Here is a 22,900-nt window from a genome sequence, read left to right on the forward strand (position 1 = left end):
GAAGAAATAGAAAATATGAAAAGACTATAATCACCAGTAATGAAATTCAATCAATAATTTTTAAAATTCCCAACAAACAAAACTCTAGGACCAGATGGTTTTACAGGTGAATTATACCAAACAAAGAGTAAACATCTATCCTTCTGAAGGTATTCCAAAAAACTACAGAGGAAGAAACACTTTCAAACTCATTATATGAAGCCATCATAGCCTGATACCACAACCAGACAAAGATATCACAAAAAGAGAATTATACAGCAATATCACTGATGAACATAGATGCAAAAATCCCCAACACATACCAGCAAACCAAATCCAACAATACAATTAAAGTATTGTATACCATGATCAAGTAGAATTTATTCCAGTGATGCAAAATTTTTTTAATATTTACAAAATCAATGTAACATACCACATCAACAGATTGAGGAAAAAAGCTATATGATCATCTCAGTAGATGCAGAAAAAATTTTTCATAAGGTTCAACATCCATTTATGATAAAAACTCCAGAAAGTAGACATAGAGGGTATATACCTCAAAATTAATAAAGGCCACATATGTCAAAACCACAGCTAACATATTCAAAAGTGAAAAGTTGAAAGCATTTCCTTTAAGATCAGGAACAATGCCCACCTTTTATTCACCACTTTCATTCAACAGTTTTGGAAGTCCTAGCCACAGCAATCAGAAAAAAAAAAATAAAAGTAACCCAGACTGGAAAGGAAGAAGTAAAACTGCCATTGTTTGCAGATTACATGATACTATACATAGAAAATCCTAAAGACAACACCAGAAGGCTATTAGAGCTCATCAACAAATTTTGTAAAGTTATAAGATACAAAACTAATATACATACTAATATACATAAATCTGTTGTATTCTATAGACTAACAATGAACAATCAGGAAAGAATTAACAAAGTAGTCTCATTTACCATCCCATCAAAAGGAATAAAATAGCTAGTCATAAACCTACTTAAAGAGGTAAAAGACCGATACTCAGGAAACTATGAGACACTGATAACAGAAACTGAACACAACATAAACAGCTGGGCAGATAGACCATGTTCTTAAATGGGAATAATTAATACTGTTAAAAATGGCCATGTTATCCAAGGCCATCTACAGACTCAGTGCAATCCCCGTCAAAATATTAAAACAACGGTTTTTTTTTTTACAAAACTAACTTTGAAATTTGTACGAAAACACAAAACCTTGAGTAGCCAAAGCGATCTTGATTGAGAAAGGACAGAGTTGGAGGTGTCATGCTCCTTGACTTTAGACTATACTGTAATGCTACAGTACAAAATAGTATAGCATTAGCAGAAACACATACACATCAATCACTGTAACAGAACAGAGCGCCCAGAAATAAACCCATGCTCTTAGGGTCGATTAATCTATGACATAGGAGGCAAGAATATACAGTAGAGAAAAGACGATCTCTTCAATAAGTGGTGCTGGGAAAATTGGCCATCTATATGTAAAAACACGAAACTAAAACATTTCCTAACACCATACACACAAATAAACCCAAAATGATTTAAAAACTTAAATGTAAGACCAGATACTATTATAAAACTCTTAGAGGGCTTTTCCGGTAAGTGGCCTGAGCTGACCCCTAAAAATGGTGCGCTATTCACTCGACCCAGAAAACCCCACAAAATCATGCAAATCAAGAGGTTCAAATCTTCGTGTTCACTTTAAGAACACTCGTGAGACTGCCCAGGCCATAAAGGGTATGCATATCCAAAAAGCCACCAAGTATCTGAAGGATGTCACTTTTAAGAAGCAATGTGTGCCATTCTGTCGTTACAATAGTGGAGTTGGTAGGTGTGCATAGGCCAAACAGTGGGGCTGGACGCAGGGTCGGTGGCCCAAAAAGAGTGCTGAATTTTTACTACACATGCTCAAAAATGCAGAGAGTAATGCTGAACTTAAGGGCTTAGATGCAGATTCTCTGGTCATTGAGCACATCCAAGTGAACAAAGCCCCCAAGATGCAGTGCAGGACTTAACAGAACTCACGGTCGGATCAACGCCTACGTGAGCTCTCCCTGCCACATTGAGATGATCCTGACTGAAAAAGAACAGATTGTTCCTAAACCAGAAGAGGAGGTTGCACAGAAGAAAAAGATCCCAGAAGAAACTGAAGAAACAAAAAATTATGGCCCGGGAATAAATGCGGCAGAAAATAAATGCAAATAAAAGTAAAAGTGTTGGTTGTCTTAATTAGTTAATGTATTTCAAGTGTTAACCACACACACACACACACACAAAAACCTCTTAGAGGAAAACATAGGTAGGACACCTTTTGACACAAATCACAGCAATATCTTTTTGGTTCCACCTCCTAGAGTAATGAAAATAAAAACAAAAATAAGCAATCAGGACCCAATAAACCTAAGAGATTTTTAAAAATATTTATTTGGCCACACTGGGTCATACTTGCTGCTTGTACAGTCTTCGTTGCTGCATATGAGATTTGCAGCATGTGGGATCTAGTTCCCTAACTAGGGATTGAAACACAGGCCCCTGTGTTGGGAGCACAGAGTCTTAGTCAATGGACAACCAGGGGTGTCCCAAACCTAAACCTTTTTGCAAAGGAAACTGTAAACAAAATGAAAAGACAACCTACAGAATGGGAGAATATATTTGCAAACAATGTGACCAACAAAGGAGTAATCTCCAAAATACACAAACAGCTTATGCAGTTCAATATCAAAAAACAAAAAAACCTAATCAAAAAATAGGCAGAAGATCTAAACAGGTATTTCTCCAAAGAAGACATATAGAGGGCCAAAAAGCACATGAAAAGATGCTCGACACTGCTAATTATTAGAGACATGCAAATCAAAACTGCAATGAGGTATCACCTCACACCAGTCAGAATGACCATCATCAAAGTCTGCAAATAATAAATGTTGGAGAGGGTTTAGAGAAATGGAAACCCTTAGACACTCTTAGTGGGAATGTAAATTGGTACAACCACTATGGAGAACAGCATGGAGGTTCCTTAAAACACTAAACATAGAACTACCTTATGATCCAGGAATCCCACTCCTGGGCATATATCTGAATAAAACCATAATTTGAAAAGATACATGCACCCCAATTTGCACTGTTAGCACTATTTAGCCAAGACATGGAAATAGCCTAAATGTCCATCCACGGAATGGACATCCAGAGGGATGAATAAAGAAGATGTGGTATACAAGGGATTATTACTCAGCCATAAAATAGAATGAAATAATGCCATTTGCAGCAACATGGATGTACCTAGAGATTATCATACTAAGTAAGTCAGACAGAAACAAAGAAAGACAAATATGATAAATATCATTCACATGTGGAATCTAAAAAGATGATACAAATGAACTTATTTACAAAAGAGAAAGAGACTCATGGACTTCAAAAACAAGCTTGTGGTTACCAAAGGCAAAAGATGGAGGTAAAGATAAATTAGGGCTTTGGAACTAACATATACACACCACTTCATATAAAATAGGAAATCAACAATGACCTACTGTATAGCATAGGTAGTTCTACTCAATAATTTGCAACAATTTTTATGGGAAAAATAAACTAAAAAAAGAATGGATATATGTATTCATTTAACTGAATTACCTTGCTGTACACAACTGAAATTAACAACACTGTAAATCAACCATACTCTAACATAAAAATTAAATTTAAAAAACCTAAGAATAAATCTCACCAAGAAGGTGAAAGACATATGCTGACAACTATAAAAACATGAATAAAGGAAACTGAAGATGATTCAAAGAAATAGAAAGATATCCCATGCTCTTGGACTGAAAGAATTGATATTATTAAAATGGCCATAGTACTCATAGTATTTAAAGTACTATGGATTTAATGTAATCCCTATCAAAATTACCCATGGCATTTTTTTACAGAACTACAGCAAATAACCCAAAAATTTATATGAAAACATAGAAGATCAGAATTGCCAAAACAATCCTGAGGAAAAAGAACAAATTAGAAGGCATAGCCCTCCCTGACTTCAGACTATACTACAAAGCTACAGTAATCAAAATAGCATGGTATTGGCACAAAAACAGACATATGGGTTAATGAAATAAAAATCCCAGAAGTAAACCCATACACCTATGGACAATTAATCTTCAATAAAGGAGGCAAGACTATATAATAGGGGAAAGACGGTCTTTTCAGCAAGTGGTGTTGGGAAAGTTGGACAGTTACATGTAAATCAATGAAGTTAGAATACAACCCTATACCATACACAAAAATAAACTCAAAATTGCTTAAAGACTTAAATATAAGGCAAGATACCATAAAACTCCTAAAAGAGAACATAGGCAAGACATTCTCTGACATAAATCATACCAGTATTTTCTTAGTTCACTCTCCCAAGGCAATAGAAATAAAAGCAAAAATAAACAAATGGTACCTAATCAAGCTTATAATATTTTGTACAGCAAAGGAAACCATAAGCAAAACAAAAAGACAACCTATAGCCTGGGAGAAAATATTTGCAAATGATGCAACCCATAAGGGCTTAATTTCTAAAATATACCAACAGTTCATACAATTCAATAACAAAAAACAACAATCCAGTCAAAAAATGGGCAGATGATTTAATAGACATTTCTCTAAAGAAAATATGCCAATGGCCAATATGCACATGAAAAGATACCTACCATCACTAATTATCAGAGAAATGCAAATTAAAATGATGATGAGGTATCACCTCACACCTGTCAGGACGGCCTTCATTTAAAAATTTACAAATAATAAATGCTAGAGAGGGTGGAGAGAAGGGAACCCTTGTACACTGTTGGTGGGAACATGAATTGGTGCAGCCACTATGGAAAACAACATGGAGGTTTCTCAGAAAACTAAGAATAGGGCTTCCCCGGTGGCTCAGTGGTAAAGACTTGGCCTGCCCATGCAGGAGACATAGGTTCAACCCCTGATCCAGGAGGATCCCACATGCTGCAAGGCAACTAAGCCCACGGGCCACAACTACTAACCCTATACTCTCGAGCCCAGGAGTCACCGCTGCTGAGGCCTCGTGCCACAGCTACTGAAGCCTGAATGTCTAGAGCCTGTGTTATGCAACGAGAGAGGCTGCGGCAAAGAGAAGCCTGCACGCCACAGCTAGAGAGTAGCCCCCACTCACTGCAAAGAGAGAAAGCCAACGAAGGCCTAGCACAGCCAGCAAATAAATAAAATTACTTAAAAAAAAAACTAAAAATAGAGTTGCCATATGATTCAGCAATTCTACTCCTGGGCATATATCCAGACAAAATTATACTGTGAAGAGAGATATGCACCCCGTATGTTTACAGCAGTGCTATTTACAATAGGCACAACATGGGAACAACCAAAATGTCCACTGACAGATGAATGAATGAAGAAGATGTGGTGCACGTATACCATGGAATATTTCCTAGCCATTAAAAAGAATGAAAATATGCCATTTGCAGCAACACAGAGGGACCTAGAGGTCATCACACTAAGCCAAGTAAGTCAAAAAGAGAAAGACAAATACCGTATAAATCACTTACATGTGGAAACTTAAGGACAACATAAAGGACCGTATCTACGAAACAGACTCGCAGTCACAGAGAACAGGCTTATGGCTGCCAAGGGAGAGGGGAGTGAAGGAAGGAAGTACTGGGAGTTTGGGATTAGCAGATGCAAGCTATGATATATGTGTGTGCTATGTGCTAAGTCGCTCAGTCATGTCCGACTCTGTGATCCCATGGACTGCAGCCCACCAGGCTCCTCTGTCCATGGGGATTCTCCAGGCAAGAATACTGGAGTGGGTTGCCATGACCTCCTCCAGGGAATCTTCCCAACCCAGGGATTGGACCCAGGTCTCCTGCATTGCAGGAGGATTCTTTACCATCTGAGCCGCCAGGAAAGCCCAACCATGATACATAGGATGGATAAACAATAAGGACATACTACATATCACAGGGAACTATATTCAATACCCTGTGATAAACCATAATGGAAAAGAACATGAAAAAGAAATATATATGTGTGTGTGTGTGTATATATACATATAAAACTGGAGTCACTTTGCTGTACAATAGAAATTAACACATTGTAATTAACTATACTTCAATAAAATTTAAAAAAAATTACAATGTGGTATAACCATACAATGGAACAGTATTCAACAATAAAAAGAAATGAAGTACTGATACTTGTTACCACATGGATGAACTTTTAAAATACAATTCTAGTTATATGAAATTCAAGATAGCCAAATAGAGAGAGACTGAAAATAGATTCACAGTTGCCTAGAGATTAGAGGACAGGAGTTGGAGGAGAGTGACTACTAAGAGATGTGGGATGTTTGGGAGAGGTGATTAAATGTTCTAATTTTGGTGATGGTTGCACAACTCTGAGTATACTAAAAAACCACTGAACAGTACTCATTAAAGTGGTGACTTGTATGACATGTGAATTATATCTCAATTAAGTTATTACCCTCAACAAGCCAGTTGAAACCTCTGTTTCATAAGAAGTAAACCGATAGCTCCTTTAAGCCACTGAATCCTTCTCAGCTTTGTCGCAGCAGCCTCACTGTGTTCTGACTAATGCACTCTGCTTTCCTCCCTCATGAGAGTAATAAATCTGCTGAAGCATGAAGGAGCATGTGGGGCTGGGAAAAACAGCAGGACCTAACTTGTATCCACAGATCTCTGTTTCAGCCTCCCCTCAGAAATACCAAGTACAATCAAGGAGTTCCTTTAGTGCAAGTCAGCTTTCCAGGTTAGGATTCAACTTTTTCCAGATGCTAAATGTTACTCTTGTTTCCTTTCTGTTTTCCAAAACTTTATTACTGTTGTTACCTCTCTTAGTCTCTGTAATTGGGGGTTTATGTCATTTTTTAAAATGTCCTTCATTGTCATTTTTGGCTTCCCTGGTGGCTCAGACCGTAAAGAATCTGCCTGCAATACAGGAGACCCAGGTTCCAGGTTCGATCCCTGGGTCAGGAAGATCCCCTAGAGAAGGGAATGGCGATCCACTCCGGTATTCTTGCCTGAAGAATTCCATGGACAGAGGAGCCTGGTGGGCTTTTACAGTCCACAGGGTCTCAAAGAGTCAGACAGGACTGAGTGACTAACATTTTCACATTGTCATTTAGAGAGGTGTTAAGAGGCAACAGAAGTAAATGTCCTGTTTTCAAATTAAGAATTTAGAATTCAGGCTTCTTCTTCAGCCTCTCAAAATCCTTTCTGCTTAATTCAGCCAGAGTTGGTTTCTGTTTCCTGCAATTGAAAGCCCTAATAAACACATTCAGAAAGAATTTTCTTCCTAATAAAGGTATCATAGTTACTGTTTAACATCCCAAATTCTCCAGACCACAACAGTTGCAAATGGTACCTGTTTCCTTCAGGGGGATGTGACCTTCCCATATGCTACCTCAAGAGAAGATGGCTTAGAAAAAGACACAGCCAGAACTTACCTTTGCTTTACTAGGTTTAGAACTTTAGTGTTTAGGAACAAAACAGTGGGAGAAAGTGTTTCATTTTATCTTGGAATATTTTAGGTTTTCTTTTTTTAAAAAATTAAAAAAAATAATCAATGAGGAATACTTTTTCATGTGGTATGAAGCAAAATACATGATAACAAATGCTTGCTTAATAAATAAAACATCTTACCAAAATTAGTGAGTAAATTGACCATCCATTAGTGTTCAGAAATTTCCACTTGGAAAAAAGTACATTAGAATGGGAGTGTGTTAATGACAAAATTAAAAAAAAAAAAAGTAAGCTTCCTGGTCAGAGAACCAAATGTCCCCAGTGATCTATGTGGGGGAAAAGGAAAAGTCAATTGTACATGATTATGTGCTGAAAAAAATTACCCATGGGCTCTGGAAATAATTTACATTGACTAGAGGAAATTTCAAAATAGGGGTTCATATGTAGGTCAAATTCAGGTCATGAGTTTTAAAAGTCTACAGGAATGGAGAAATATATATGGAATGAAGACATTATAATTGAGTTTTGACAGTGCTGGTTGAGGGGAAACTATTTACCAAAGTTATACACCTGAAAATAGTGGTCACAGTGAGGAGAGGAGGTAATTGTTAAACAACCCAATTTGATGGTGCAATTCATTCTTGTTTTTAGACGTAAATTGCCTGAGCCCCAACCCCCAACTGCCAGAGAAAATAAAATTTCCCAAAACCCCTCTATTCCTTTTCCAGGCTCCCATTCCTCTCCCTAGATGTCCTGGTTTGTTTCCAAGTGCCTGAGGGGATGCAGAAGTTGCCTGGATCCATCCGGTGTCAGTACCCCAGGCTTGCAGCAGAGAGGCCACCAGCTGAGCAGCTGCCATCTTTGAGTCATGCCCAGAGCAGAGCACTGGACAAAGTCCCTCATCTTAGAGCTGACGAGCGTGCTAAGGTAGCAGCATCCTCTAAATGAGCAAGTCTGAAATGGACAGTGCTGACAGACAGAGGCTCGTGTTGGCACATGGCTGAGGTGTCCAAGCTACTTCCTTGAAAGAGTAAATAAGCCCTTCGGTAAAAAAGAGATGCCAAAGGTAATGTATGTCAATACACGTCCCTTAACTGGGCCTACTGGGTGAACAAAGTTCTTATTCCCTCAGTAGTTACTTGCTGGTGATTATTTGCTAATTTGCCCAACCACCACCACAGAGGAAATCATTTTCTTTATTTCCAGCTAATTCAGGGAAAAGTCCTAAACTAAAATTTAATGTTGTCTTAAATGATGCAAGATATATAAAGTTAACTTATTAATATGGAAGTTTTCTATTTGTCCTTTTGTCATTGTGTTATAGATATGGAAAACAAGAGGAAGAATCAGGTATGCTTCTGTCAAGCCTTCCCCTGAACTACAGAATCTCTGCCTTCAGTTAAGGAATCAAGTACCCAGGGAATAAATGATAAAAAAAATTCATGCTACATTTCCATGTGCAATTGGAAGCAGGACTGGTTCATAATGGTTCTAGGTCTTCACTATTTATGGGGCCATCCTCTTCCTTTTTCTAAACATTTTTTATTGATTTATTTTTGGCCGTGCTTCGTCTTTACTGATGCACAGGCCTTCTCTAGTTGCGGTGAGCAGGGGCAGCTCTCTAGCTTGGTGCGCAGGCTTCTCATCGCAGTGGCTTCTCTGGTTGCGGAGCATGGACTCTAGGGCGCTCAGGCTTCAGTCGTTGGGGTTCCTGGGCTCTTAGAGCACAAGCCTGGTAGTTGTGGCACACAGGCTTATTTGATCCACAGCACGTGGACCAGGGATCGAAACCATGTCTCCTGCACTGGCAGGCTAACTCTTTACCACTGAGCCACCAGGGAAGCCCTCCCCCACCTTTTTTTTTTTTTTAAGTTACATAGTTTGGACCTTCAGCGTGACATACGTCTTAGTGTGAGTGTGAGTGAAAGTCGCTCAGTCGTGTCTGACTCTTTGCGACTCCATGAACTATACAGCCCATGGAATTCTCCAGGCCAGAATAGTACCTCATCCAGATCTGCTTGTCTAATTCTCTGGGTACCTACAGTTTTCTTAGATCTTTGCCAAGAAGAGGCTTTTAGGATGAACATTTATGTTGCACTTAAGAACTTGGTCTCCTCTGACAAATAAGATGAACAGTTACAGACTTTAAAAAAAAATAAAAGCAGTTAATATAGTCTTGGCTTCCCTGGCGGCTCAGAGGGTTAAAGCGTCTGCCTCCAATATGGGAGACCTGGGTTCGATCCCTGGGTTGGGAAGATCCCCTGGAGAAGGAAATGGTAACCCACTCTAGTATCCTTGCCTGGAGAATCCCGTGGACGGAGGAGCCTGGTAGGCTACAGTCCACCCGGTCGCAAAGAGTCGGACACGACTGAGCGACTTCACTTTCACTTTCCTAAAATAGAAAACATATCATCTCGTTTCCCACTTAAACCCCTTGCAATGACTCTCCATGCCACCAAGAATAAAATTCCAACTCTCCACCCGAGTCCACATGATCCAGCTTCTGCTTTTGCCATGACCTTCCACCTTGTACCCCGCACAGTGCCCCCTCCTATTCATGACACACCTGCCAAACTGGCAGTTTTGCTATTCCTCTAACATGCTCCATCTCTGAACCCATGCCCCCTGCAGGGGAAGCACAGAGTCTTAACCTCTGGCCCACCAGGAAGTCCCTGCCTCAGACCTTTGCTCCAGCCCCCTTTACCTAGGATGACCCTCCCTTATGTTTTCATACAGATGGCTCCTTTTTGACAATCAGGGTACTGCACAAATGTCAACTCTACAGAGAAGCGACACCAACCCTGCTAAATTAACAGCCTAGACACAGGTTGATGGATGTGCATTTGTTCTGTTCCTTTGCAGGGCAATTTGACAACAGTGATCAAAATCACAAACACATACCCCCTTTACCCCTGTAATTCCAGCTTTAGAAATTTATCCTACAGACAAATTCATATACATGGGAAATGATATATGAATAAGGTGATTCACTGCAATATCATCTGGAATAACAGAAGATTGCAAGCAACCTAAATGTTCATCAATAAGACACAGGTTAAATAAATTAGAGAACATTCACACAATGGGCTACTTACTTTTTGGCTACAAAGGAGAAATAGGAAGATCTCCAAGTACTGATATAAGAAGCTCTCCAAGACATATGATTTTTGTAAAACAGCAAATGCAAAACAGTGTATGTGGTATATGCCACCACTTGTGTCAAGAGCAGCTAAAATAACATTGTATGCTTCTATTGGGTTGGCCAAAAGGTTCATTTGGGTTTTTCTGTAATATGTTCCGGAAAAACCCCAAACTTTTTGTCCAACCCAACACTGGCTTGTTTATATAAAGAAACTATAAGAACACACATAAAACATATTTACAGAGGTTACCTAGGTGGAATGAGTGTGGAAATTAGGTGGATAGTGTATAAAGATGTGAAGAAGACTTTCTGAACGTTTTTATGTCTGATTCATGTGACTGTATACTGATTCATGTGACCTTTCCAAATTGATTTTAAATGGTTTTTACTTTGCGATAAAACAAAACTAGTTCCCAATCCCCTGTATTCTATTATTCTTTATTTTCTTTTCATTTCTCAGTTCCTTTGCAATGAGAAGCTGGTGCATCACAACTGGAGAGTAGCCCTGGTTTGCCACAACTAGAGAAAGCCCAAGCACAGTAATGAAGACCCAGTGTAGCCAAAAATAAATTAAAAATTTTTTTAATTGGGACATAATTGACATAACATTATATTGCTTTCAGGTATGGAATATGATGGCTTGATATTTGTATATCGCAAAATGATCACCACAAGAAGCACAGTTAAGATCCAACCCCTTACATAGCTACAAAAGGTTTTTCTTATGATGAGAATTTTCAAGATCTACTCTCCTAGCTACTTTCAAATATGCAATATAGTAATTATTAGCTTTAGTTGCCAGGCTGTACATTACATCTCCATGACTTACTCGTTTCATAACTGGGAATTTGTACCTGTTGACCCCTTCCCCCATTTTGCCCACAATCCCCACCCCCACCTCAGGTGACCACCAATCTGTTCTCTATAAACATCTGCTCAGTTTCCTGGTTTGGGTTTCTATTTTTAGATTCTGTGTATAAATGAAATTATGTGGTATTTATCTTCTTTCTTTTCTGACTTATTTCATTTAGCAGAATGCCCTCAAGGTCCATCCGTGTTGTCACAAATTATCCTGCTTTGTTTTGTTTTTTAAATTTTTAACCATATTTAACTATACATTTCAGCGATACTAAGTAAATTCACATTGATGTACAACTCTTACCACTATCCATCTCTTGGATTTTTCACCTTCTTAAACTGAAACTCTGACCTCATTAAACACTAACTCCCCCTTCCTCCCAACCCCAACCCCTGGCATCTCTTGATGTACTTTCTGACTATGAATTTGACCATTCTAGGTACCTCATATAAGTGAAATTAAACAGTGTTTGTCTGCACATAATGGATATTGGAATTCCTGCTTTCTTTTCTCCATGGCATTTACTACTATGCTGTTGCTGTTGTTTAGTCACTAAGTCATGTCCAACTCTTTTGCAACCCCCATGGACTACAGCCCTCCAGGCCCCTCTGTCATTGGGATTTCCCAGGCAAGAATACTGGAGTGGGTTGCCATTTCCTCCTCCAGGGGATCTTCCTGACCCAGGGGTCGAACCTGTGTCTCCTGCTTGGCAGGTGGATTCTTTACCCCTGAGCCACCTGGGAGCCCCTACTCCTATATAACAGGATATAAAATGGAGGTTCCACCGAGTACCTCAGATTCTATTGCATGAGACCAAATCAACATGCAAGTTTTTACAGGATTTCGCTAAAAGCCTGTGAATGCCTCACTCTCGTTTAGTCATAGAGACTATGGATATTAGGAGAATGATTTATGAAGATTTTTAGAGAGAAGCATGAATGTGCTGTGAGCTCCCCTCATGGGAGAAGAGCGGGGGGATTGCATGATCTTCCCCTCGACCCTCAAGAGAAGGGCATCAATGGGAATCCCCAAAAAGTGTGGTATATATCTCCTGAAGTTGAAGGACACGTGCTGATGGAGGAGATGAAGGAGAGGCGGCAGCATGCGCTGCCTGCACTTCCAGAGTGTGTCAGGACAAGGGATGTGTGAGGTGGGCCAAACTGTATGCAGAAGAAAACTGTGTCAGTGTTATCTTATGTCTTGCTCTAAAGAATGCCTGGAGAGAAGAATAGAATGCAGCCAAATGGAGCTGGATTCCTGAGTGCCAAGGAAGTAGTAAGCAAACAACTAGAAGAGAGATGTTTTGAGGGGATTTCTGGGAGAGATCCTACAGAGATGATGGGGGGTTGGAGTCTCTGAAAGCTCGAAGCACGTCTCTAAGGAAAGATTTGATTTCAATCTGTGCCTTAAGCACAAAGCCAGTTTGAGCAGATGGTGCCCATCAAGTAAGAGCCTTCCTGCTCCCTTTCTCCTCCTGCCTGACTTCTCCACTTGAACTAGCGCCCCCCTCTGCAGCTGACCCCAGCTGGAGCTGGGAAAGAGAACATTTCATTCAAACTAAATTTGGAGTTGATATTGTTTATCAGGGACTAAACCCTAGAAATGACTGAATCAAGACTGTTTGTAACTGAAAGAGATCACAGGATTTTCATTATCTCATAATAACCAGAATAACCACCATGACAGAGAATAAAGCAGGTGGCAAGGCATCAGGAGAAGCCTGTCTGAGGAAACGACCCTAGTGAGGTGAGACGACAAACCACCCTGATATCTAAGCAATTTCTAAGAGTTTCCAAAGCAGAGAGAACAACAGAGTTTCCTGAACAGGGAGTGTGCCTGAAAGGTCCGCAGAACAGCAAGAACCCAACTTGACTGGACAGAGTAAGAAGGCAAGAGTGGAGATCATGAAGCAGGAAAGTGAGACAAGAACGGACATGGGGGGCCTTGCAGACACAGTGAGGAGTTTGGTTTCTCTTCTAAGGGGGATGGAAGATTTATAGAGGGCAGGAGAGTTGACCCAACATGAGCTGAATGTGTAAATGCTACAGGACCTAATCCTACCCAATCACCTCTCACACATTAAATGATTTGAGGGTGGGTACATTGCCCAAACTGGGCCAAATTAGGATCAATTTGGGGATTTGTGTTTCACTTTTGGTAAACAGCTGCCCTCTTTTCCCCTGAGGTTGCAAAGCCAATAGGATGTAAGGGCCACCATCCTCAGGGAGCCCTATCTGAGAATGACACCAATACCAAGGAAAACAGACACCAGGAGGGAAAGAAAGAGTGACAGAGGAAACAAATTTTAATGACCTATTGTGAGCCCTTGAATGTGGTGAGCCTAAATATATAACCCTGGATTTATCAGCTTTGAAAACTGATGTATTTCCTTTTTTTTTTAACTCAACAGTTTGAGTTGGGTTTCAGTGATTAGTAAGAATTCAGATTAGTACAGACACCAAATCATTAACAATAATTCTCTTCAGTGGTGAGACGACGGGTTATTGTTTCTTTTCCTTTTCTGCTTACATGTACTTTGTTTTTCAGTACTGACAAATTTGCTAACTTTGCAATAAAAGAAAAATTAAAGGGTTACTTAATGAATGGAGGGGAGAGTTAGAATGTCTTTGAGGTTGTAGGATCAACAGATAGACCCTCGTTGGCAATCTCCAATCCCTACTTCAATAATAGGGTTCTTCTGTGTGCCACGCCCCCTACCCCAACTCAGATCACTTGCACAGTCTACTTTTAAAATCCAGCAATACGGAACAGCACCGATGATTTCTGAAAGTCTCTGCATGTCTATAATTTTTCAGAATGACTTCTATTTTCGCATGGATCATAATTGTACTCCAGTTAAAGCTGATGTTGGTGCTATATTTTTCTTTGCAAAAGGAAAGTGTGAAACATGAGAAATTCTTTTCTTTCCTGAAAATATACTTATTTACAGAAAAAAGAAGAAAAGGCTATTGATAAGACTTTAGACATTCATAGCCAGAAACTCCATGGTGAGCATGTTCCAAGTATAACGAATGAAAATAAGCTTCACTTGCTGTTGGAGGGAATTGTTCACCTTAAAGAAAAACTCTGGCTCCTCAGTCAAGGAAGTGATGCTATTACCAGGAAGAGTGATGGAATTAATCTTGGGACTGAATCCTCTGGGGTTCTTTAAGATATGGTCTGGATCTTTCTGGAAGTTTGGGTATCAATTTCCTAGGCCCGTGACACCACCACTACCCCCACCCCAAGTACTTCTTTTCAGTGATCAGTAAGTCTGTGCCGAATACAAAGGATATCTGTCAAGAGTTCATCAGTACAAGCAAAAGAAACACTCTGGATGACTTAAGCAAAAGGGGAATTTACTTAAAGGTGAATAGTTAGCTTGGAGAACCTCTAGGAAGTCCAGATAATCAGTTTGATGGTTACCTATCTAGGAACTCCATCAGAATAATGCCACAAAAATGACTAGGTCAGGATCCCACTGCTGCTTCCACTGATGCTGACCTCATACCTACAACCTCCCCACACTGCACTAGGAAAGAAGGAAGGAGGGATGGAAGGAGGGAGGGAAGCAGGAAAGGAAGGACTATGGATCTTAGACAACAATATGGAAGCCATTTGTTGAGTATAGCAGAGCAATAAGGTAGAGGAAGCCATTTCTACCTGACTAAGGTACTGTTATTTTGGCCTCAGTTTATAGGAGATGAACTTGTATCCCAACTGATCTTCTTGGGATTTATCAAAATAGCTTTCTTTGCCTTCAAAGAAGGTATAGCAGACTGGCTTCAGCTCAAAGAGGTGAAGCCAATGCTGGCTGTAAGATTCCATGCTAGAAGGTCCCAGAAGGAAGTAAAGGGGTACTAATGAGTAGAGAACCACTCATCTCGGTTAGGCTGACTTGGTATGTTTAGGGCTCCCAATGAACCTGTAAGAAACAAATCTATCAGAAAAATGTCACCAGCCACATCTGCTAAAGGGAAGAAAGAACATAAAGATACTGCCTGGGTTCATTATTTAGAGGAAGGAACCCTTGTGGCTGTTGGTGAAAGCTCAGGTGCTGTCCTCAGGCCAGACTGACCAACCCTCTCACCTTCCCGCATGTGCCGAGGAAGGCAGCAACAGAGGGAGGAGGATGCCCTCCACATCCAGCGTCCTCCACCCTCCACCTGAGACACGTTTTCCCTCCCACTTCAGTTAGTTAATGATCATGTGGACCACGTACTTTCTCAGAATTATCTGGGATATTTATGTAAATGAAAATTCCTGACCTCAGGCCCCAAAATCTGATTCAATAGGTCTGGAATGCTTATTGTAGTGGTCATTTCACTATATATAAATCAAATCATTATGTTGTACACCTGAAACTAAAAAATGTTATTGTTAATTATATTTAAATTGTTTTAATCTGGAAATTTTTTTAAAAAGGACCTGCATCTCACACACTCTCAAGGGGATTTTCCTGTGATGATTTGAGAATTACTGTCATAAATAACATGAAAAAATTGTATAGATGCAAATTCTTAATATAAAAATATACCAAAAAGCTTTTTCCACAGAGTTCATGTTCATATACCAAATGTAATTTCAGAAAAATGGACAAGCCCATGAATTCAGATTTGTTACAATGTATTTTCCCTAAATTCTCTAATGAGAGTAAAATTGAACCAAATGTTCATATTATCACTTTTTCCAGAACCCCTAAATAAATGTCTAAATGAGTCATTTAGTAGCATTCAAGAGAGAGGTCAATCACATCTCTGCAACATGTGGACAGCACACATTTCCCACTGATCCCGTATGGAAGACTCTAAGCCAAGAGGAGTGAAACCACCATCAACATAAGGAGGGGAAAAGAGCCAGGCTTCTGCGGCTTCTCAAAAGGATTCGCTTCCATGTATGATTCTAATAAACACATCAGTGACAAATACATGATTGGATTATATGCAAAGGTTCCCTATATATGGAGTCGAAAGAGTTGAACTAACAGAAGTAGAGAGGTGGTGAAACTAAAGTCTGATACTGTAAAGAACAATATTGCATAAGAACCTGGAATGTCAGGTCCATGAATCTAGGTAAATAGGAAATGGTCAAAGAGGAGATGGCAAGAGTAAACATTGCCATTTTAGGAATCAGCGAATTAAAATGAATGGGAATGGAATTTAATTCAGATGACCATTATATCCATTACTCTTGGCAAGAATTCCTTAGAAGAAATGGAATACATCTCATAGTCAACAAGAGTCCAAAACGCAGTACTTGGGTGCAATCTCAAAAATGACAGAATTATCTCAGTTCGTTTCCAAAGCAAATCATTCAATACCACAGTAATCCAAGCACTAATGTTGAGGTTGAATGGTTCTCTGAAGACCTACAAGACCTTCTAGAACTAACACCCAAAAAATATGTTCTTTTCATCATAGGGGACTGGAATGCAAAAGTAGGAAGTCAAGAGATATCTGGAGTAGCAGGCAAGTTTGGCTTTGGAGTACAAAATGAAGCATGGTGAAGGCTAACAGAGTTTTGCCAAGAGAACGCACTGAGCATAACAAACACCTTCTTCCACCAGCACAAGAGATGATTCTACACATGGACATCACCAGATGGTCAATATCACAATCAGATTGATTATATTCTTTGCAGCCAAAGATGGAGAAGCTCTATAGAGTCAGCAAAAATAAGACCAGGAGCCGACTGTGGCTCCAAGCATGAGCTCCTTATTGCCAAATTCAGACTGAAATTGAAGAAAGTAGGGAAAACCACTAACCATTCATGTATGACCCAAATCAAACCCTTTATGGTTATATAAAATAGCAAAAGTGACAAATAGATTCAAGGGATTAGATCTGATAGAGCGCCTGAAGAACTATTGATGGAAGTTTGTAACATTGTACAGGAGGCAGTGATCAAAACCATCCCCAAGAAAAAGAAATTCAAAACCACAAAACGGTTGTATGAGGAGACCTTACAAATAGCTGAGAAAAGAAGAGAAACAAAAAGCAAAGGAGAAAAGAAAAGATACACCCATCTGAATGCAGAGTCCCAAAGAACAGCAAGGAGAGATAAGAAAGCCTTCCTCAGTGATCAATGCAAAGAAATAGAGGGAAACAATAGAATGGGAAAGACTAGAGATCTCTTCAAGAAAATGAGAGATACCAAGGGGACATTTCATGAAAACATGGCCACAATAAAGTACAGAAACTGTATGGACCTAACTGAAGCAGAAGAGATTAAGAGGTGACAAGTATACACAGAAGAACTGTGCAAAAAAGGTCTTAATGACCCAAATAACCATGATGGTGTGATCACTCACCTAGAGCCAGACACCTTTGAATGCAAAGTCAAGTGGGCCTTAGGAAGCATCACTACAAACAAAGCTAGTGGAGGTGATGGAATTCTAGCCAATCTATTTCAAATCCTAAAAGAGGATACTGTTAAAGTGCTGCACTCAATAAATCAGCAAATTTGGAAAATTCAGCAGTGGCCACAGAACTAGAAATGGTCAGTTTTCATTCCAAACCCAAAGAAGGGCAATGCCAAAAATATTCAAACTACTGCACAACTGCACTCATTTCACATGCTAGCAAAGTAAAGCTCAAAATCCTTCAAGCTGGACTTCAACAGTACATGAATCTAGAATTTCCAGATATACGCAAGCTGGGTTTAGAAAAGGCAGAGGAACAAGAGATCAAATTGTCAACATCCATTGAATCACAGAAAAAGCAAGAGAATTCCAAAAAAAACATATACTTCTGCTTCTTTGACTACACTAAAGCCTTTGACTATGTGGACACAACAAACTGTGGAAGATTCTTAAAGAGATGGGAATACCAGACCACATTACCCATCTCCTGAGAAACCTGTATGCAGCTCAAGAAGCAACAGTTAGAACTGGACATGGAAAAATGGACTGGTTCAAAATTGGAAAAAGAGTATATCAAGGATGTATATTGTCATCCTGCTTATTTAACTTCTATGTCTGCATAGAAGTTAAATACATGTACTACATCATGCAAAATGCTGGGCTGAATGAAGCACAAGCTGGAATCAAGAGTGCCAGAAGAAATATCAATAACTTCAGATATGCAGATGACACCACTCTAATGGCAGAAAGCAAAGAGGAACTAAAGCCCTCTTGATGAAGGTGAAGGAGGAGAATAAAAAATCTGGCTTAAAACTCAGCATTCAACAGACGAAGATCATGGCATTCAGTCCCACCACTTCATGGCAAATACACAGGGAAACAATAGAAACAGTGGGAGACTTTATTTTCTTGGGCTCCAAAATCACTGCAGATGGTGACTGCAGCCATGAAATTAAAAGATGTCTGCTCCTTGGAAGAAAAGCAATGACCAACCTAGATAGCACATTAAAAAGCAGAGACATTCCAACAACAGTCCATCTCATCAAAGCTATGGTTTTTCCAGTAGTCATGTATTGATGTGAGAGCTGGACCATAAAGAAAGCCGAGTGCTGAGGAGCTGATGCTTTTGAACTCTGGTGTTGGAGAAGACTCTTGAGAGTCCCTTGGAAAACAAGGAGATCAAACCAGTCAAACCTAAAGGAAATCATCCCTTAGTATTCATTGGAAGAACTGATGCTGAAGCTCCAATATTCTGGTTACCTGATGCAAAGAGCCAACTCATTGGAGAAGACCCTTATGCTGGTCAAGATTGAAGGCAGGAGGAGAAGGGGACTACAGGAGATGAGATGGTTGGATGGCATCATCAACACAATGGACAAGAGTTTGAACAAACTCTGGGAGACAGTGAAGGACAGGGAAGCCTGATGTGCTGCAGTCCATGGAGTCACAAAGAATCGGACACAACAGAGGGACTGCACAACAAACAAGAGAATAGAATGGTCATTGCCATGGACTGGGGGTCAGGGCAATGTGGAGATGCTGGTCAAAGGGTATAAATTTTCAGTTATAAGGACTTCCTGGGTGGTCCAGTGGTTAAGAATCCACTCATACAGGGGACACAGATTTGATCCCTGATATGGGAAGATCCCACATGCCATGGGGCAACTAAGCCCATGCACCACAACAAGCCTGGCACCTGTGTTCCACAACAAGAGAAAACACCACAATGAAAAGCCCATGCACCGCAACTAGCGAGGGTAGCCCCTGCTCACTCAACTAGAGAAAGCCCTCATGCGGCAACAAAGACCGAGTGCAACCAAACTTAAACAGGCAAATAAATAAAATTTAAAAGATAAGACGAAATGTAAGTTTCTGGGGATCTAATGTACAGCATGGTGACTATAGTTAATCATAGGTAGTGCAGCAGTAAAGAATCTGCCTGCAATGCAGGAGACAGAGGAGATGCGGGTTCGATCCCTGGATCAGGAAGATTCCCTGGAAAAGGTGATGGCAACTCACTCCAGTATTCTTGCCTGGAGAAACCCAGGGACAGAGGAACCTGGCAGGTCACAAAAGGGTCAGACACAACAGAGCACACGACGTATTATGTACTTAAAACTACTAAGAGAGACGATTTTATGTGTCCTCACCACATACACAAAAAGCAAACTATGTGAGATGACGGACAGGTTAATTAGTTTGATTGTGGTAATCATTTCACAATGGATAATTATGTAAAACATGGCATTGTACACCTTAAACATGTACATTTTTACATCAATTATACCCCAATAAATCTGGGAGAAAATATCTTTTAAAATTTACAGTCCACTATATTGATTTGACCCTGTTCTATTTCACACCAGATTAACTTTGGAGGAATTCAGTGGAGTTTGACAGAAACGCTTTGAGGATGATAAAAAGAAACCTAGCTTCTGTGGTGTCATTCTTTAACGTGAGCTATAAAATACTGTGGGGGTGGGGGTAGCATGTCTATTCTCCATATAGAGTTGAAAAGACTTAAGCCAAGTGATCTAAGAATAAGAAAATATAAATCTTGAAATGTATGTGCAGAGTTTGAAAATGGACCCCTCTTACAAGTACTGTACAATATGGTCAAGTTTTAAGGGAAGAAGAAAAGACGGGGCTTAATGAATCCACCTCCTCTAAAGAGATTGGTCCCCTCAATCTCCATTTCATCGTCATGACAACTAGTATTCCATCATTGCCATAGTAACCAGCTGAATAGCATTAGTCTAAAGACATGCTCTCTGATTCGGTGATCAGTGGAAGCCATTAGGTGCCTCACAACAATGCTGAAAAGGGTGTTCTGCCATCACGTTGACCCATTTCTAGCCTTCCAATGTGTTTCAGTTCTTCCGTGTGTTTCTCTAAACCAAATAGTTTTTTTTGGAATGAGACCATTTCAAGAAGTGTATAACAATTACACTCCCCTATGTCACTGCTCCATTTGAGACCATGTGTTTTCTCATTTTCCAAAGTGTGGTAATAGCTGACAGATACTCCCTTCACCATGCCTCACAGTTTAAAGACAGCATTCCCTCTGCTGAAGCAACAAGGCACGCCGCCCACATCTAAACCAGATGTTGGTCACTGGTGACAACAAGCTGTCTTCTTTGTTTGACGAGGTCATTGACAAGCTGAACTACAAGGAAATTTGAGGCTGGGGAGTGCCACTCCTGTAAAATAACAGACTCAGCGGGGAGGACTCATGCATGTGGCAGCACTCTTATTTACATATGCACATAAACTATGACTTACAACGCAAAAATGGTTTTTAAAAAATGTCCTTTCGAAAAGCTGTTGAGTTTTTAAAAGATAAACATTTTCCAACTGATATTCTTGCTTGGTGCTTGCTCGAAGCAGACTGCCTATGTATTCATGAGCCTTCCTGGCATGCTCTTGGAAGCAGAGATACCTTGAGAAATCTATTCCAGCCCCAGCCTACCCTCCTCTCTAGCTGGTCCAGGCTTTTGTTTACTGTTGGGAAACTTCCTTGATGTTTTCCAGCTCTGAGCTCTCATAAAATATTGAGAAACTACCAATGGACAACACCGAAGTTGCAAAGGGAGGAGCCTGAAAGTGCAATGTAGTTGGAAGGTGGGGAGTTGGGGAAGGGAGGAGGAGGACTTATCTCCAAAATGGGTTTGCAGAACAAGCACAACTGAATGTTACAGACCAAGGAAAATGGTTTTCTCAAGAAGTCTTGATTAATTCAACAAATAGTTCAAAGCACCTGCCACCTGGCAGAACTCTTCCAGACCCTGAGACACAGAAGTGAACAGATGATGAGCTCAGCATTTGTGAAGTTATATTCATGGTTTACATATTAGGTTGGTGCAAAAGTAATTGCAGTTTTGCATTGTTGAACTTTGCCATTTGATATTGGGATGCATTCTTAAATGTGGTTATGTTATACATCATGTTAATGAGCATTTCTCACTTTATGTTTTTTGCTAATGACTGTTAATTTTATATTTATTTTAGACTATAGAACTGATGTTAGACATAAAGCAAATTCGAGTGATTTTTTTGTTTGGGTTCAAAATGCATCATAAAGCAGCAGAGACAACTCACAATATCAACAATGCATTTGGTCCAGGAACTGCTAATGAATGTACAGTGCAGTGGTGGTTCAAAAAGTTTTGCAGAGGAGACAAGAGCCTTGAAGATGAGGAGCGTAGTGGCTGGCCATCGGAAGTTGACAACGACCAGCTGAGAGCAATCATCATAGCTGATCCTCTTACAACTGCACTAGACATCGTCGAAGAACTCAGCATCGACCAGTCTACAGTCATTTGACTTTTGAAGCAAATCGGTAAGGTGAAAAAGTTCAGTAAGTGGTGCCTCAAGAGCTGGCCAAAAATTAAATAAATCGTTGTTTTGAAGTGTCGTCTTCTCTTATTCTACACAACAATTCTGAACCATTTCTCACTCGGATTGTGATGTGCTACAAAAAGTGTATTTCAAACAATGATCGGTGACAACTAGCTCAGTGGCTGGACCGAGAAGAATCTCCAAAGTGCTTCTCAAAGTCAAACTTGCATCAAAAAAACGTCATGGTCACTGTTTGGTGGTCTGATACCCATCTTTCTACCCATCCACCACAACTTTCTGAATCCCAGTGACACCATTACGTATGAGGAGTATGCTCAGCAAATCAGTGAGATGCACCGAAAACTGGAACGCCTGCAGCTGGCACTGGTCAACAGAAAGGGCCCGATTCTTCTCCATGACAATGCCTGATCACACATTGTACAACCAGCGCTTCAGAAGTTGAACTAATTGGGCTATGATGGTGGCGTTTGCTCATCGACTGTATTCACCCTTCCTCTCACCAACCAACTACCAGTTCTTCAAGTGTCTCAACTTTTTGCAGGCAAAACACTTCTACAACCAGCAGGAGGGAGAAAATGCTTTCCAAGAGTTCTTTGAATCCCAAAGCATGAATTTTTTTTTGCTACAGGAATAAACAAACTCATTTCTCATTGGCAAAAATGTGTTGATTGCAATGGTTCCTATTTTGATTAA

At 40.0% G+C, this 22,900-nt stretch overlaps 1 pseudogene; it reads left to right on the top strand.

Moving 5' to 3' along the window:
• The window catches only part of LOC122427827, a 43,339-nt pseudogene extending 20,439 nt beyond the window's left edge, over positions 1–22,900 (top strand).

The sequence above is a fragment of the Cervus canadensis genome, chromosome 25, assembly GCF_019320065.1.
Source record: "Cervus canadensis isolate Bull #8, Minnesota chromosome 25, ASM1932006v1, whole genome shotgun sequence".
NCBI lineage: Eukaryota > Metazoa > Chordata > Mammalia > Artiodactyla > Cervidae > Cervus > Cervus canadensis.